Source organism: Cebus imitator, unplaced genomic scaffold (genome assembly GCF_001604975.1).
Source record: "Cebus imitator isolate Cc_AM_T3 unplaced genomic scaffold, Cebus_imitator-1.0 Scaffold125, whole genome shotgun sequence".
Lineage (NCBI taxonomy): Eukaryota > Metazoa > Chordata > Mammalia > Primates > Cebidae > Cebus > Cebus imitator.
Genome location: NW_016107440.1, coordinates 2,141,131 through 2,158,742, shown reverse-complemented (window position 1 = coordinate 2,158,742; position 17,612 = coordinate 2,141,131). Strand labels below are relative to the sequence as shown.

At 45.1% G+C, this 17,612-nt stretch overlaps 1 long non-coding RNA gene across 2 annotated transcripts in view; it reads left to right on the top strand.

The window, feature by feature from the left end:
• The window catches only part of LOC108312489, a 34,970-nt gene extending 18,109 nt beyond the window's left edge, over window positions 1-16,861 (top strand). The window contains exons 4-8 of one of the 2 annotated variants that reach the window (XR_005202125.1): window positions 3,655-3,753; window positions 4,753-4,937; window positions 5,148-5,287; window positions 14,204-14,412; window positions 16,829-16,861. This is a non-coding gene — a long non-coding RNA (uncharacterized LOC108312489). The remainder of the gene's footprint in view (window positions 1-3,654; window positions 3,754-4,752; window positions 4,938-5,147; window positions 5,288-14,203; window positions 14,413-16,828) is intronic. The other variant, XR_001828662.2, reaches the window with a different exon arrangement.
• The last annotated feature ends 751 nt before the right edge of the window (window positions 16,862-17,612 follow it).

Here is a 17,612-nt window from a genome sequence, read left to right as displayed (position 1 = left end):
TGGCAATTTTGTGTGTGTGTGTGTGTGTGTGTGTGTGTGTGTGTGTGTGTTTAGTAGAGACGGTTTCACCATGTTGGTCAGGCTGGTCTCAAACTCCTGACGTCAGGCGATCCACCTTCCTCGGCCTCTCAAACTGCTGGAATTACAGGTGTGAGCCACTGTGCCCGGCCACATGTCCTTTTAACAAAAGGAGATGATCCAGGTTCTTGTCATACATTATTGCATGATGAAGTCTTTTCTGTTGATTAACAGGGCGAAAATGCTAAATTTCCTTTTTGTTCTTAAAAAACCACATTGCCATGTATGTACCTTTGCAACAATCCTGCAAGATCTGTACATGTACCCCAGAACCTAAAGTACAATTAAAAAAAATACATGCTGTTCACGCATTGATTCTTAAGTTTGAGGACACTTACTTAGGATGAGGTCAGTTAGGATGGTGTCATCTGAGGCCTGATAGCCTGAGCTTTCACTTTAAGGATACATTTTACTGTCATTATTAATGTCTAGAGTGCCATTCTGTCTCTTTTCATTTCATTTTCTGGTTCATCTAATAATTTGAAATGTCTTTTTCTGTTCATTTTATTTTCTTTGCCTTTATGGGTGGAAAACGAAACACTTGACTTGTCAAGTGTGTTCAATGAAGACAAAAAGCACCCTACAAAGATGGTGTCTCCTGCCTTCTTTTACAACTTCTTGAGAGATGGTGTCATTCTTTGGGTAATAAGAAAATGAAAGGAACAGTTTGGCGATTCCTCAATAAAACTAAAAGTTGAGTTACCAGATGATCCAGCAATCCCACTGCTGGGTATAAAATCCAAAAGATAGGAACTCAGTATATCAAAGAGGTGTCTGCACTCCTGTGTTAGTTCCCGCACCATTTACAATAGCTAAGATTTGGACACTAAGTTTACGACAGCTAAGATTTGGAAGCAACCTGTGTCCATCAACAGATGAATGCAAAGAAAATGTGGTATGCGTGGGCGATGGAGTACTGTGCAGCCATTCAAAGAGTGAGACCCAGTCATTTGCAACAACGTGGATCAACAACCTGGAGCCTGGGTGCATTGGCTCACGCCTGTAATCCCAGCACTTTGGGAGGCTGAGGTGGATGGATCATGAGGTCAGGAGTTTGAGACTAGCCTGACCAACATGGTGAAATCTTGTATCTACTAAAAATACAAAAGTTAGCCAGGCGTGGTGGTGCACGCCTGAATCCCAGCTACTCAGGAGGCTGAGGCAGGAGAATTGCTTGAACCCGGGAGATGGAGCCTGCAGTCAGTTGAGATCGCTCCACTGCACTCCAGCTTAAGAGACAGAACAAGACTCCATCTCAAAAAAAAAAAAAAAATGACCTGGAGATCATTATATTAACTGAAATAAGCCAGGCACAGAAAGACAAACATCGAATGTTCTCACTTATTTGTGGGACCTAAAAATCAAATCAACTGAACTCACAGACATAGAGGGTAGAAGGACGTTACCAGAGGCTGGGAAGGGCAGTTGGGAGGGACGTGGGGATGGTTCCTGGGTACAAAAAAGCTTGAAAGAACAAACAAGACCTATTATTTGATAGCACAATAGGGTGACTATAGTCAATAATAACTTAATTGTATATTTTAAAATACAGAATGCAATTGGATTATTTGTAACTCAAAGGATAAATGCTCGTGTGGATGGATGACCCATCCTTCATGCTGTGCCTATTTCACATTGCATGCCTGTATCAAAACATCTCGTGTGCCTCATAAATACATACACTTAGTAGGTACTCACAAAAAATTAAAAAAACAATTGAAAATTGTTTTTAAAAAGGAAGGCTGCTGAGCTGCCTCACTATTGCGTCATCCTTCTGGGCAATGCCATCGTTCTTCCACTTCAAAATTATTTTCATCATTTTTGGCAGGGCTGGGAACACTTGTTACTTAACAGTTGGGTCACTTATCAGTTGTTCCCAACCCTGCCAAAAATGATGAAAATAATTTTTGTTTTTTAAGATGGAGTTTCACTCGGTAGCCCAGGCTGGAGTGCAGTGGTGCGATCTTGCTCACTGCAACCTCTGCCTCCCGGGTCCCAGTTCAAGCAATTCTCCTGCCTCAGCCTCCCAAGTAGCTAGGATTACAGGTACTCGCCACCATGCCCAGCTAATTTTTGTATTTTTAGTAGAGACAGGGTTTCACCATGTTGGCCAGGCTGGTCTTGAACTTCTGACCTCGTAATCTGCCTGCCTCAGCCTCCCAAAGTGTTGGGATTATGGGTGTGAACCACCATGCACAGCTGAAAATAGTTTTGAAATGGGAGAATGATGGAATTATCAGGATAATAGTAATTAAATAACAATAATTCCCAGGATAATGAAATAGTAAAGTGTCTTAAGATATAAGAAAAATAAGATCACCTGGATTCTGTCATGGGTCTTATTCACATTGCCCTTGATAAAAACGATCCCAGGGACCCATATGGTAATTGTAAAATAAAATACGTTTTATTCGGTAAAAAATATGTAAATTCTCTCTTTGTTCTTTGAAAGACCTCTAAGAAGAAAAGGCATAATACATCAATCTTTGCAAAGCCTTAGAATTTACAAAAAGAAACACAACAGAGAGTTGGGAACTATGGGTGAGGATAGACAGGCACTGACGACATGGGAGGCAGGATTGGCAAACAAGCACAACAGCGAGAGGCAATACAGGAGAGGCAGTCAGTGAGAAAATCACCATGGCTGACGCTTTGCTGGGGAGAGAGGGATCAGGTTGGAGGATTGTGATGGCCGCCCATCAGTTTGAGTCACATGGACTCTATTCTGTAGGCAAGAAGCGGTGAGTCTGGAGGGTTTTGAGCAGGGTGGCATGAGACATGCAAACATCTTCTTGGCTGTATTTTTTTTCTTTTTCTAGCATTGTGGAGCTTTATTCCCAAGGAAAAAATATAGCTTTTGGGCTGGATGTGGTGGCTCATGCCTGTAATCCCAGAACTTTGCAAGGCCAAGGTGGGCGGATCATGAGGTCAGGAGATCAAGACCATCCTGGCCAACATGGTGAAACCCCATCTCTACTAAAAATACAAAAATTACAGGGAGGGGAACATCACACACCAGGGTCTGTCGGGAGGAAGGGGTGAGGGGGAGGGATAGCACTGGGAGAAATACCTAATGTAGATGACGGAGTGATGGATGCAGCCAACCACCATGGCACGTGTATACCTATGTAACAAACCTGCATATTCTGCACATATACCCCAGGACTTAAAGGATAATAATAAAAAAAAATCCAAAAATTAGCTGGGTGTGGTGGCAGGTACCTGTAATCCCAGCTATCGGGAGGCTGAGGCAGGAGAATGGCTTGAACCAGGGAGTCAGAGGTTGCAGTGAGCCGAGATCATGCCACTGCACTCCAGCCTGGTGACAGAGCAAGGCTTTGTCTCGAAACAAAAAAATATCACTTTTAACATGTAATAAAAACCATACATAAGAATCTTAACATTCAGTTCCGATCATTGTGCATTTATTTGCAAGGACTTCAGTAGGGACTACATTCATTAACACAAATTAAAACCCACATGCTGTTTTCAAAGCCTATTAAAACTATACACCTATGAACAAGTAAGCTATTTAGTTAAGCTCTGTTTCATTGGAAGTTTGCATTGATTCCCCAGGTCTTGAATGCTTTAGGTGCCACACTGGCTGGCCATTAAGGGTCGTGATGAAAAATCCCAGGAAGCTGAAGAGTGAACATGATCATAATCTCTAAAATGGTAAGTAGAGTGGATACAGTGGACATGCACATATTGTTTCAAATTCTGGAGGAATTTCATAGGAAAGAAGCTTATGGAATCATTATCCCAAGAGGTGGTAGTGCCTGCAAAAGTAATTTCAAAGATTAAGATACTTGCGGAGATGACAGTTATAATTGGCTATTAAAGAGAATGAAGTGCTTTGGGTGGTGCACCCCAGAGGCCGCTGGCAGGGCGGTACGTTTCCAGCTTCCTAGGCAGAGAGTCATACCTGGCATGGCCTTTCTCGCATCCTTGGGAGGCAGTTTGCTCCAAGAGATGCATCTTGTTTTCAGGACACATTCCCATTGACTTTTTTTTTAAACACAAAACAAGCCTTTATTGTTGACTGGGCTCAGGAAGTGGTTCTCACTGGGGGTCTCTTGTGAGGTTGCAATAAGACATTGATGGGCGCTCCAGGCATCTCAAAGGCTGTCTGTTAATGCTGTTTGCTAGGACTTCCACTGGGGCTGAGGAGTGGAACACATGTACTCAGCCTCTCCAAGGTCGCCTGGGTTCCTTCACAACATGGCAGTGAGGACTGAAGAGCAAGTGCCCCGCGAGAGCCAGGCTAAAGTACCTTTCATAGTCTAGCCTTGGAACATACACAGTGTCACTTGGCTGTGTTCTGTTCTCTTCCTTAGAAATGTGTCCCTAAGTCTAGCTCATAGTCAAGGCTAGGGGATTAGACTTCACCTCTTGAGGGGAGACCCATTGACTTGGGAAAGAAAAAAACTTGGTTGTCATTTTATTATTATCACATATTGATAATCATTATACCTAACATTCCCTCTGTTCCATCCATTCAATGAGTCAAGCATTCATTCATTTAGCAAATACTTATAGTTAGGCATTTTGGCCACACTTACATCTGAATAGGGCTTCACGGTTTTCAGACGAACTTCATATCCAGTATTTGACTTGGTATTCTTAACAACCATGTGTGAGGGCTAGGTGTGTTTAATTACTTCCATTTTTCAGATAAAGCAATAAGAGGCTGGGAGATGTATCCAAAGTCTCTGTGCCTGGTCCAGAGGTCATTCAAACCCAGCTTTGTCCTGGAAGCACGTTCTTTCCACTCACCACCCAGAACACCATCTTCCTCTCTCTCTCAAAATATCCAAGATGGGAGAGGAGGATAGACAGCCAGATAGACTTGCTCTGAGGTACCATGACTTTTGCATGGCGTGGCCACAGTTGGGGCCTTTTAGGGTGAAAGGCAGCACTATTAATAATTACCCTGGGGTGGCAGGCATGAACCAGGATACTGTACAGAGGGTCACTTCACCCACAGATGGTCAAATAACTGGAACCCAAGTATCTTGTGCTTTTCTGTAAAATCATGCCTTATTTTTTAAACTTCCTACCTCTTTGAGCAAAACCAACAAATGCTATCAGAGCCACAAGGATTTGAGTGACCCACAGCTCCCCAGGAGAAGGCACGAGGGCATCTACGTGCACACAAGCAACTGCTCGGCTGGCTCCTGGAACCCGGCCCATTCCACATGAACTGAAGGTATCTGGGGTATGGGTTTGGGGTTGCTGGGCAGAGGCTGGCAAGGATATGGTCCAGCCATCCCAGGTGTCTCATTTCCCTCTCCTGCTGTATCACTGGTTGGGAGGCAGGAAGACCACATTCTGGAGAGAGTGGGACTGCAGAGCCCTGGAGTGAATATTGGGCATCACTGTAGCCCTTCCTGGGCAGAAATGGCCAGGCCCTTGTACCCCACCTGCCTCAGTCACTCGGTGCTGGGTGTCCAGGAAGCATGCACTGGAGAGCCGCTCAGACTGCTGGGATTCACTCAGGGTGGCTGCAAAATATTAGGGAAATACTAGGGAAAGTTAGAAGATTATAGTCTCAAGCCTTTTGGGAGGCAGAAAAGTTTTAATGGAACAGGCTGAAGGTAGCCAGTTAATTAGGTTAGAATTTTAAGTCATAGGGTAAAAGATTAGGGACAATAAAGCTTTCTAGTTCAGTCTGCTTACCCCACATCCCTTTGTCTCTACTCTGTTTACTCATGTAAACTTTGTGCTGGATGGTCCTCTCAGGGGAAGGTTGAAGGGGAATTACCTGTGAATGGTGTTAACTCTGGGCCCTGGGATCAAGACCTTTTATCATTCATAAAACCGTTCTTTTAACCATGTTAATTATCTGCAAGCATGTTGACTTAGAGCCTCTGTTATTAAATCTATACTGAATACATGTGAGGAGGTATACGGAGGCATGGTTGGTTAGCTGCAATCGCCCTCTGAAAGCAGTTGATGACCATCCCTAGCCCTCTTGAAATCATCGTACTGGGTGTGAGAGTGCATTCATCCATCCGTCATTGACTCAGGGTCTGCAGGACAGACCTCCACAGGTGGTGATCAACGTCTCAGGTGGTGACCCCTACATGATTGAGGTCTCAAGTGGTGACTCCGAGGTGATTCAGGTCTCAAGAGACCTCTCTAGTTGAGGCAGATCCAGAAGGAACTGCGAGCTGACAGCTCTGTGCTGACCCTGCTTCCCACAGCCAGGCCCCAAGGCTTTCCTTCAAGGGGACCTGGGGCACATCTCATACCCCTACAGGTTGTTATAGAAAAAACAAGAAAATGGAAAGAACCTGTCTATTTAAAATTAGATATGGTTTCAGGGTTGAAGGGACCCATATCTGGTGTAGGTTCTTCCCACTCATTAGTTCATGTGACCCTGGACATGTCCATTTTCCTTCCTGGAACTCACTGTTCTCATCTGTAAAAGTGAGAGAGCCAAGTTACATTAGGAGCTTGCCCGGCTCCACTGCTCTGCAGTCATGAAGTTATTTAGTACCTGGGCTGGGCAGAGTTCTCTGCCCGTTCGAGTGGGTTGGAGCAAGCCTTTCCGCTCTTGGTTGCGGATATTTGTTACAGGCTATTCAAAGTAAACTAGAATACCCGCCAGAGAATAACGTTTTAAATGGAGATGCAGAAAAATTTATTGTGACTGGTAAGTGGCTAAAGAACAGAAAATCCCTAGGGAGTGATCAGAAGCCACTTGTCACACTCGGAAAAGATTTAACCATTCCATTAATGGGAAAGAGCACGTAGAGTTGTGGCTAATAACAGTATGGTGCCGAAGTTAGCATCTATGCGGAGCACATTGTGTTATTCCTGTTCTTTGGATTTTATTTCCTTCCTGAAAACCCTTCACCAGCCTCTTCTGTGTCTTGCAAGCATCTTCAAATGGCACACTGGATGTGAAAGGTTTTTAGAAACTAATGGATTATCTGTAGCTTTCCGTTCCTCTTATCTCCTGTTCCAAGGTAATTAAAAGATGGCTGTGCCATTGAGTAATTTCAAGCATTCTGTCCAGTTGTCTAATCTGCAGTATTTATCCTCTCTGCACTGCCGAATATCTTCTTCTCTCCTAGTCGAAGAAATCTAGGAGGCTTCACTTTTTTGGTAGATTGCTGACACCGGGGATGGCAGGTCGTCCTGGACCCATGAGTCCCAGGCAGTCAGGTGTCAGCAAGGTGGAATGGGAGCTTCAGTGACAGGTTGGCATCTTAGAACATTCCACCGCTGACTCCTTGCAGAATGGGTGGGGCATAGAGGGAGACCCAAGGACTTGGGGAGTCAGGAGTCTCTGCAGCTCACAGACGCAGTGTTCTGTCTTCTTGTCATCTGCTGGAGAGAGATTCAGGGAGCCATCATTTCTGCCAGGTGGGGAAGCCCAGACGCAGCCCCTTTGGGCACCACGGCCAATTCTGTGCTGATAGTCTTCAGTGGTGAGGGGGGGACAGGGAGCCAAAGTTCAGGGGGCTTGTCCGGTTGGCAATGGTCATTTGGGGGCTATAGTTGAGGCAGCCCCTGAAGGAGCAGAGTTTTCTAGAGGTGACTTCCAAGGTGGGTTTTGAGGAAAATGAGGGGTTTTGAGGAATGGAGGGGAGTGGGGTTCCATAAGGAAACACCAGCGCAGGACTCAGCCAGGACTCACATATGCTGGGAGCCAGAGCTCGGCTGCCACCACGGCCCGAACGAGGTTGGAAGGCAGATGCCGCGGAATGACCACTGGTGATCAGACGTGCTTCCTCTCCATTTTCTGCTGGGAATCCGATGAGTGGGACTGGGAATCACTACAGGTTCTTGAGCTAGTGGGGAAATGCCAAAGTGCTGTATATTTCTTGCTTAATGTCATCAATCCCTTCCAGAAACCTGTATCTCTAACTCTGGTAATATCCCAGACAGTTCCACAATTTCCAATGTCACTGCTCTGCCCCTGATGGAGCCTGTAATGTTGTACACTTGGCCTGTTATAAAGAACTTCTTACCAAGACTTCATGGCTCACTCTCCTCTTCTGATTTCAGCACCTTCACTGCCTCCAAAGTCATCAAAACACAGCTAGGGGTGGGTGCGGTGGTTCACATCTGTAATCTCAGCACTTTGGGAGGCCGAGGAGGGCGGATCACCTGAGGTCGAGAGTCCAAGACCAGCCTGACCAACATGGAGAAACCCCATCTCTATTAAAAATACAAAATTAGCTGGGCGTGGTGGTACATGCCTGTGGTCCCAGCTACTTGGGAGGCTGAGGCAGGAGAATCGCTTGAACCCAGGAGGCGGAGGTTGCTGTGAGCTGAGATCATGCCATTGTACTCCAGCCTGGGCAACAAGAGCGAAACTCCATCTCAAAAAAAAAAAAAAAAAGCACACAACTAGGAGCCGTCCTCCTGCACACACACGCTCCGAGTCACGCCAGTGCCTCCAGGTGAGACTGAGACTCCTCAGAAACCACTAGTTCCTCAGCTTGCCTCCCCATTCTCATCTCCGGGATCCCCCACTCCCTTCAGTCTGATGGAAAGTCACAGTTTTAATTTGCCACTGTTTTTGTCTTCATCAGTTGTCCTCTGGATTCAAATCTCCCTTTTTCCGCCTTCTCCTGTGACCTCATCTATAGAACTCTACCATCTCTAAGGCCTAGTCCGAATGTGGCTTGGTTCATAAAGTTTCCCAAGATTTCTCTGAGCAGAACCTGGCTTTTCCTCTTCTGCTGCCATAGCACTGCGGCTGCACGTAGCTCAGTTTGTTCTGTTCATTGTTTTTTTCTATCCTCCCCATGATCTGCTGGTAGTTGAAGGGCACGGAAGGTGTCTGGTCGATCTGTACCTTGGCATTCAGAGACAAGTTGCTCTATCCGTTGTCTTACTGTTCTCTCCCCTGAAACTTGGACATCGTTTATTTTTCTCTTCCTATTTTTCTCTTCCTCCTCTTGCTAATCTTGGACCAAGATCCCTTCTCAAAGGTCCTAATTTTGATTCCCTGGAGAGCCAATGCTATTCTGCTTCCAAATCTTCCTTTGAAAGATAGTAATAACAGGCAATTTCATCAGCCCTTTTCCTGCAGCAGATGCTGTAATCACACAAGAGTTCCATTTTATCTGTCCTAAAACTCAGTGTGGTAACCCATTGAGGTCAGGAGGGCTGAATCCTGGGAAAAGCCCCGTAGCCCCATTTGGCAGACGTGAGAAATGGAGGTGAATGACTACTTCTCGGGAATGTTAAAAAAAAAAATCCAACTGCTGGTGAATGAGTGTCATGGGTGATGACTATCTGGGGCTGGTATCATGCAGGTGGTAAACAGCTGTGGGTAAAGAAAGGCAGATTTATTAGAGAAAGTAAGAAAATTCATTGCAAGACAGCAACCGGCAAGTCAGCAAGAGAGGAGCTGAGTGCAAAGGGGTTTTATAGGATGGTGCTTGTGTTGGAGAAAGCTCTGTGCAGTAGGAATAACGCCAAGGTCTCAAGTGAGCATTCTTCTAGCTTGCATTCTTCTCTCAGCCGAAGGTCTGGTGATAGCTGGGCACAGGATGATTGTGAGTTATTTGTGCAGGAGGCTTACGTGTCCTGGACCATGAAGAAAGGCAGATCTGTAGCTCACCTGGCTTCACTTTTCATTGTCCTCTCCTCCCACCAGCCTCACTCTTTCCATTATTAGGAATCTATAATGAGGACTTCTGTTGAAAGCTTGAAATGCAACATTTAGATGGTCCTTGGCTTGTTATATGATTGTTAGATGCTTTTGAAAATGTCACTTGACCCCCACTTATAATCTATAATGTTAGATCTAAGGGTTCTCAAAAATACTCATCTAATTGCCTGGAGAGTGTGAGGAACGGACAGAAGGTAGGTGACTGGCCCAAGGTCACATAGCTAGTGGGTGCCACATTGTGTATATGACACAGCATTAACCCAAATACAGAGAGAAGAGAGAAGAGGAAGTTCTGCTTGAAGCTAGGGATGCTGAGGGCATGTAGATTTCCTTCCAAAACAGATAGACTTGGCCTCTTATCAACATATTATTGAGTTGGTTGCCACAGCCACAGTGATTGACTAAACTGGTCACCTAAGTCAGTCACCCATACCTTCTCCCAAAACAGTACATGTAACTGTCTCAGACTCTTCCTCTGGGACATCGCGCCAGAGCCAGCCTGCAAGCACTGGCACTGTAGACAAGGGCAATGTGAAAAGACTTGGCCAGTGGGGCAGAAATGCTCCTTCTGGGCCAGCTTGAAGACTTGCTGGGGGGATTAAAAGAGATAGTGGTTGCAGAGGGTGCCCTGTCGCTCCTGACTAAACATTTAATGATGATCACCCACATGAGCTACTTTATTTTTTTAGAGACGAGGTCTTAATTTGTTTCCCAAGCTGGAGTGCAGTGGCATGGTTACAGGTCACTGCAGCCTTGAATTCCTGGGGTCAAGGGATCCTCCCACTCAGCCTCCCAAGTAGCTGGGACTACAGGCATGTGCCACCATGCCCTGCTAATTGAAAAAAAATATTTAGAGACAGGGTCTTTCTGTGTTGCCCAGGCTGGTCTAAACTACTTTTATATAATCTCGGAATTTGCGTCTGGAAGGAACTTTAGAGATCTTCTAGTTTGGCCTCTCCCATGAGGGATACCTGATGGACGGTCTAGAGTAGAGCCTTGCTACTCGGGGCATGGGCGGCTGACCAGCTGCATCAGTGTAAGGTGCATGCCTGGGATGCTGTTCAAGTGATCTAAGTGCTGCTCAGGGTTCTCTAGGGAAGGGGTCCTAACCACTCGGTCAATGGGAAGCTTTGTGAGTTACTCCGTGTGCCGAGTGGAGTTCTTCCTCTCATGATGTGCACGTCTTGGTTGGGGTTCGGCCTTTTGGTGCAACCAGAGCTAGTCTTTCCTGCTTTCTCAAGGGCAATCGTTCAGTCATTTGAAGATAACCATCATTTGTCTCCTGAGTCATCTCTCTGCCTAAGAAGGCTGCTTCCTTCAGCTGTACATCGTGACCCACGATTTCCTAAGCCTTCCCAATCTTGCTCCCCTGCCTTTGGACAATTTTCAAGTTTATAATTAATGCAGAGCTTCCTTCCTGAAAAGATTAGAGTTGGTTTATGACAACGAGAGCAAAAGCACAGCCAAGTTGATTGCTGCAGTGATCTTTATTCTTGCTAGAAAAGGGAAATTCAGATTAGGAAAAATGTGGAAGCAGATGTCATAACTGTAAGGGTTAATAAAATTGATATAATTCAGCACAGAATTTGGCTCTGCACATCTAAACAGCAAAAGTAAAAAGAAATGAACAGTAAGTTATGGATATTTGTTGTTACAAAGGAGAATGCATACAAGACTCTCTTGGGAAATGTGTTTTTTTTCTTGACTCTAAGCTTCTCCTGCAAGTTTTTATTTATTTATTTATCTTTAAATTTATATATTTTGAGACAGAGTTTCTCTTTGTCTCCCAGGCTGGAGTGCAGTGGTGTGATCTCGGCTTGCTGCAACCTCCGCCTCTGGGCTCAAGCAATTCTCCTGCCTCAGCCTCCCGAATAGCTGGGAATACAGGTGTGTACCACCATGCCCAGCTAATTTTTGTGTTTTTGGTAGAGATCGGGTTTGGCTGTGTTGGCCAGGCTGGTCTCAAACTTCTGGTGTCGTGTGATCCAACGGCCTCGGCCACCCAAAGTGCTGGGATGACAGGTGGAAGCTACTTCTCCCAGCCCTGCAAGTCTTTTTAAAAAATAAACTATTAATCTTGGAATAATTTTAGATGTACAGAAAAGTTGCAAAGATAATACCAAGTTCCTGTATATTCCTCCTCCAGTTCCTCCTAAGGTCAACATCTTCTAGAACCTTGATACATTTGCCAAAACTAAGAAACTAACATTGCTACATAACTGTTAGCGAAACTCCAGACTTTGTTTCGGTTTCAGCAGTTTCCCCACTGATACCCTTTTTCTGTTCCAAGATTCAATCCAGGATATCACGTTAGCTTTAGTCATCCAGCCTCCCTGTTCTCCTCTGATTTGTGAGTTTTTCGGGTTTTTCTTCGCACGGGTTTTTATTGCTGTCCTTCTCGTTCTTATTGGGAATGTTGAGTAATCTCCTTAATAAGAAGATTTATAACAAGAGCGGAGTCACCTTTCATACTTCGTCTCTGTGATGCTCAATGAAGGTCGATATTAACATTCCAGGGCATTTTAGTGAAAGAGGATTTTGTAGACTGGGCCAGTGGGGGCTTTCTCGTGGCTTAACCTGGACGGTAGATAGCAGTGAAGGCAGAAGTCGGTGACTCTCGGCCTTCCTTCTTAAACATCACTTCTCTTAGCAAGGCTTTCTAAAAGAGGTGGGAGTAGGTAGTCCAGGGTTGTATTCTCTCACAGTGGCCTGAATGGATGGCAGCTGTATCGCTGATGAAGAACAAATCCTCACCTTATAGGAAAATGGGTGATGTACGATGGTTCTTCGTCATGCTGATATAAAATCTGTTTTCTTCGTTAGCTTAACAATGTGCTCAGAGTTCAGTGCAGAGTTCCCACGCTGGCGCCCCGGTTTTCTCTCCTTTCCATTAAACTTAGGAGTTGGGTTTCTCAAAGATTTTCCCCCCAAGCCGTTGCTACCTGAGCATCAGAGAACGATGCCAAACCCAGTCCCCACAGGAAGTGGGCCGTGGCAGTGCTGTGGTGACACGGCAGAATCAGGCCACTTAAAAAGAAGCTGGGAAAGGAATGCATCATAACAGACTGGAAAATGTGGATTATTCAGGGACTAACGGAGGCTGTGGTCTAGTTGAAGGAACATTTCTGGCAAAGCAGCCGAGTCCTCAGCTGGCGGAAGAATCTCTCACTGCTGATATAGCAACACCTTGGCCTATTTCACATGGTGCATTATAGAATTTTGCAGCCTTGACAATGGGAATGAGTTTTGCTCTAGAGGAATAAGAGTTTGAGATATCAAATAAGCAGTATGGTATTATTTGTGTAAAAATATCCATCCATGGAAATCTGAGGCCAGGTGATATTCTAATCTCAGATGGCTTCTGAAAACCAATATTGCCTTTCAAGGATGAAACATTCTTTGTTATTGGAGTTATACATTAAAAGCTCTAATTTAATTCATTAAGTGCTCCTGGGGCATTGATAGGGAGATTGTAAAAAGAGTAGAAATGACCAGGCACGGAGGCTGACACCTGTAATCCCAGCACTTTGGGAGGCTGAGGCGGGTGGATCACAAGGTCAGGAGTTCAAGACCAGCCTGATGAATATGGTAAAACCCTGTCTCTACTAAAAATACAAAAATTAGCCTGGTGTGGTGGTGTGAGCCTGCCTAGTCCCAGCTACTCTGGAGGCTGAGGCAGGAGAATCGCTTGAGCCCGGGAGGCGGAGGTTGCAGTAAGCTGAGATCATGACACTGCACTCCAGCCTGGGTGACAGAATGAGATTCCATCTCAAAAAAAAAAAAGGTAGAAATTTCAGTCTGGTTGGAAACTGTGACATATGTTCAATTTAACTTAATAAATAATATTTTGTGGGCATATCACATGGCTGGTACTGTCCCAGGCTCCAGGGATACAGAAATGAGTAAGACTAAGTTGTCAGCTTTGAGGACTTAATGGCTTAGAAGGAGACAGCACCCCAGAAGTTCCACATCATGTGTTGATTCGGTTCTTCCAGGTTGATGTGTTTACGGTCATTACGTGTTCTTTACATTGCTTGAGTTTTGCGGCTGTTATGGCCTCTTTTGAATTGTAATATCTAGAAAACCAGTGGAATGAAGAACAGGGGAACTTTGTATCCAAACCCACTGGAAACAGTGAATGCATTAGGGAAACTTGAGAGGCATTCTCAAAGTGCCACGGCAGCACTGATAGCAGGTATTTCACCCACCCTGGGGGTAAAGGGACAGCTTCCTGGAGGAGGTGACACCTGAGCTAAATCCGGGGACAAAAGAAACAGTGGAAGTAGGGGGCAGCAGCATCGTTAGGAACATACAGGTACGCAGCGACAATGTTAGCGCCACAGCAGTTCTGTGCTGTTCAGAGGTGAACCGTGCCTCGGCGGGTGGTGCCGTGAAACTGGTAAACCATGCTCCGGAGCCTGCACTCTGACTTTGGCTGATGGAGACTCACAGGTGTTCTCATCAGGGTCTGGCCCTTTCGTGTTTTAGATAAATCTCACTGGTGACCACCTGAAGGGTGAGTTGGATGGGGGACAGAGTGGACACTGGAGACTCTGGAAAGATGTTGGTTGGAGAGCACCGTCATGACCCCCTGTCCTTTCCTCTCTGCTGGGATCATTGACCAGTAAGACAAACGTGGCTCCCTGTTGGAGCCTGGAGAGGGATCCCAAACACATCCGGAGCTTTGAGCATGACAGGTAGTGCGGGCAACAGCTAGTGGAGGGTTGCATTGGTGCACCATTATTTGCAATACTGAGGGAACGGCCAAGGACCTGGGAGGAAGCCAGACTTTCTGGCAAAGTCAAGGCCAGAGCCTACTGCTCCAGAGGGCACAGGCTGCGGATTCCATGGGTCTTGGTCCTCCTCAAGAGGAACTGCCCTGCTGGGCTGAACTGCTCTCCTTCCATGTGGAAAGGATTGGCCCTCCCGAAGTCCCTGAGATCCTGGGTGTCCCTTCAGGGGCTTCAGTCAAGAGGCCCCCGCTACCCAGGCTGCTGGGCCCTGACTCATAGGAGAAACAGTTCCTCCTCAAGTGGCCAGCTCCCCCGGCCTGCAAGAGCTTGACATCCAGATCTGCATTACGTGATGTAAGTAGGCAGAGAAAGGCCCTGAACCATTTAGCAGGCTCGGCGGCTTGAAGGGAAACCTAGCCAAAGCCAGGCTAGGGAGTGCTAGTTCAGACTTGGGAAGAAACAGGAAATTCAAAGCCACTGTGTAAACCTTACTGAAATATTAGACTACATTGCAAAGGAATGGTCAAAGAGCCGGAAAAAAAAAAAGTTCCTGGAAATAAAAAAAATATATTTTTAAATTAAGAAAAGATGAAATAGGTTAATGACCAAAAAAAATGGAACAAACATTGATTTAGTAATTTGGACAATCAAAAGAGTGACGAGATCACTGATTACCTGTGGTCCCAGCTCAGCTACTAAGTGATTCACAGGTATTAAAACAAACAAATAAACAAAAAAACGACCAGTGAAGTCATAGTGTTCATCTTCTCAAGGGTTTTATACGTACCGCATTTTCACAATATCATCTTCTGCAACATTTCACTGAATAGATTCAGTTCTTCTAGATCAAAGCATCTACATGGATGGAATGGGGCATCTGTTACGGTTGCTTTTGTGTTGTGATATCTAGAAAACCAGTGAAATGAAGAACAGGAGATCCTGCTAAAGGAGATCCTTTGTATCAGAACCGATTGCAAACAGGAAAAGCAGCAGTTAAGGGGACATTTGTAGGTTGAAATGTGTTGCAGCTTTTCCCTAGTTTACAAATGAGACATGGCTCATAAGTGGTTCACAGAAACATAAAAACGGAGATGAAACCAGGTGCGGTGGCTTACGCCTGTAATCCCAGCACTTTGGGAGACCGAGGCGGGCGGATCACGAGGTCAGGAGATCGAGACCATCCTGACCAAGATGGTGAAACCCCATCTCTACTAAAAATACAAAAAATGAGCTGGATGTGGTGGCGCGTGCCTGTAATCCCAGCTACTCGGGAGGCTGAGGCAGGAGAATTGTTTGAACCAGGGAGTCGGAGGTTGCAGTGAGCTGGGGTTGTTCCACTGTACTTCAGCCTGGCAACAGAGCAAACAAACAAATAAACAACAACAACCCTCCCCCCCCCAAAAAAAGCAGAGATTAAAACAATAATGTAAACACCACAACCCAAACATAGAATGTGCAAATACAGAATGTGACTCTGTGTGCTGGAACAAGTAAAACTGTATAATTTGTCAAAAGAGGAGTGCAAATAAGAGGAATGAGAGCAAATAAATAAGAAACCGGATTTTAATGGAAGCAATCTATTTCCCCCGGTCCCTAATAAGTTGTTTGTTATGAAACTTCGTCAAGTATAAAATGGAGCCTTCAAAGTTCTGGTGTTGTTCCCAGACAAAGCACACAAACCTCTTTAGTTATCTTCCAACTGATTAATTTTGTTGCTAATGGCAGAGACGAGACTGAAATTACAGCGACATCGTTCAGAATTCCAGAGTCCTCATAGCAGAATAAACACTGTTGATGGGAAGCTTGTAAAACCAGCCAAAAAACAGATGATAAATATACATGGCGCTAAGGGAAATGAGTTACTGAAAAATTTATTTAAAAAATGGTGCTGTTGGACCTGACAGGCAATGTGAAAGAGCAGTTGCAATCATGCAAGGTTGGCAGAAACTCCTGACATGTAGGTAGAGTATGAATTGGCTCATGGCACAGGTGTGATGCATACATGAGGGAAAAGAGCTTAGAGAATTGTGTCTTTTCTTTTGGTCACTAAAAGAGCATGTGCTCAGAAAAAGATTTTTCATTTAGTTGCTGATTAGTTTGTGAGCTGTGGTATAGATTTTGCAAATATGTGTTGGAATCTTCTCTCAGTATACTTACCTATGTGCATAGCAAGGCAGTGCAGTGATTGATAAAGGATTTTTTTTTTTTTTTTTGAGACAGGATCTTGCTCTGTTGCCCAGGCTGGAGGCAGTGGTGAGATCATGGCTCACTGCACCCTCAACCTCCTGGGCTCAGGGGATCCTCACACTTCAGCCTCCTGGGTAGTTGGGACTTTAGGCACAAGACACCACGCCTGGCTAATTTTTGTACTTTTTTGTAGGAATGGGATTTTACCATGTTTGCCCAGGCTGGTTTTAAACTCGTCAGCTCAAGATTACAGGCGCGAGCCACTGTGCCCAGCCTGCTCTGCATTGTGGATCCGCATGTGAGTCTCTTCCCTGAGAACAATTGGTAGCCAGTGGTATTTAGCCTTCTTGATCTCGATTCAAGATTGATGAAAATAATGAAAATTGTGACTATTCACATTGTACCCACTGGGCACCTAGTATAAGACGTTTGCAACACTCAAGTCTCCTGTTCAAGAGAAAGCAGTGCTCAAGAGTTTTTGAAAGCAGGAATGAAACAGGAACATTTCTTCATGGCTGATAATACCATAAACTATTTCTGAGGCTTCAAGTGCTTTGCTTGCTGGTGTTATCTCAGCCCTGTGTTTATTGTCTTTAGAGCTGGAACCTATTGCCTCAGGGCTGAGTGACCATGAATTTTCACATCAAGGATAAGATACCAACTTCCAATAGAACAGTGGGGAAAGTTTGTCTTTTCTCAAACATTGGATGATTTTCTTCTCAGGGAGAAAGAAATCAATGATTTATTATTTGGCATATTTTAAAATTACCTCCAGGGGCTGCAATGGAGCGTGAACAGCTACTTTCCAAAGACTAGATTAGGAATCCATTGAGCACTGATGCCAAGCCCAGAGTCATGCCTCCAACTTTTCAGGGTGATGTGCTTATTGACTTAGCATCTGACAGAGAGCTGAAAGAGCCTTCAGTGAGTCATTGTCCACGATCTCCGTGTCCCTGTTCAACCCAGATATCTAGCAC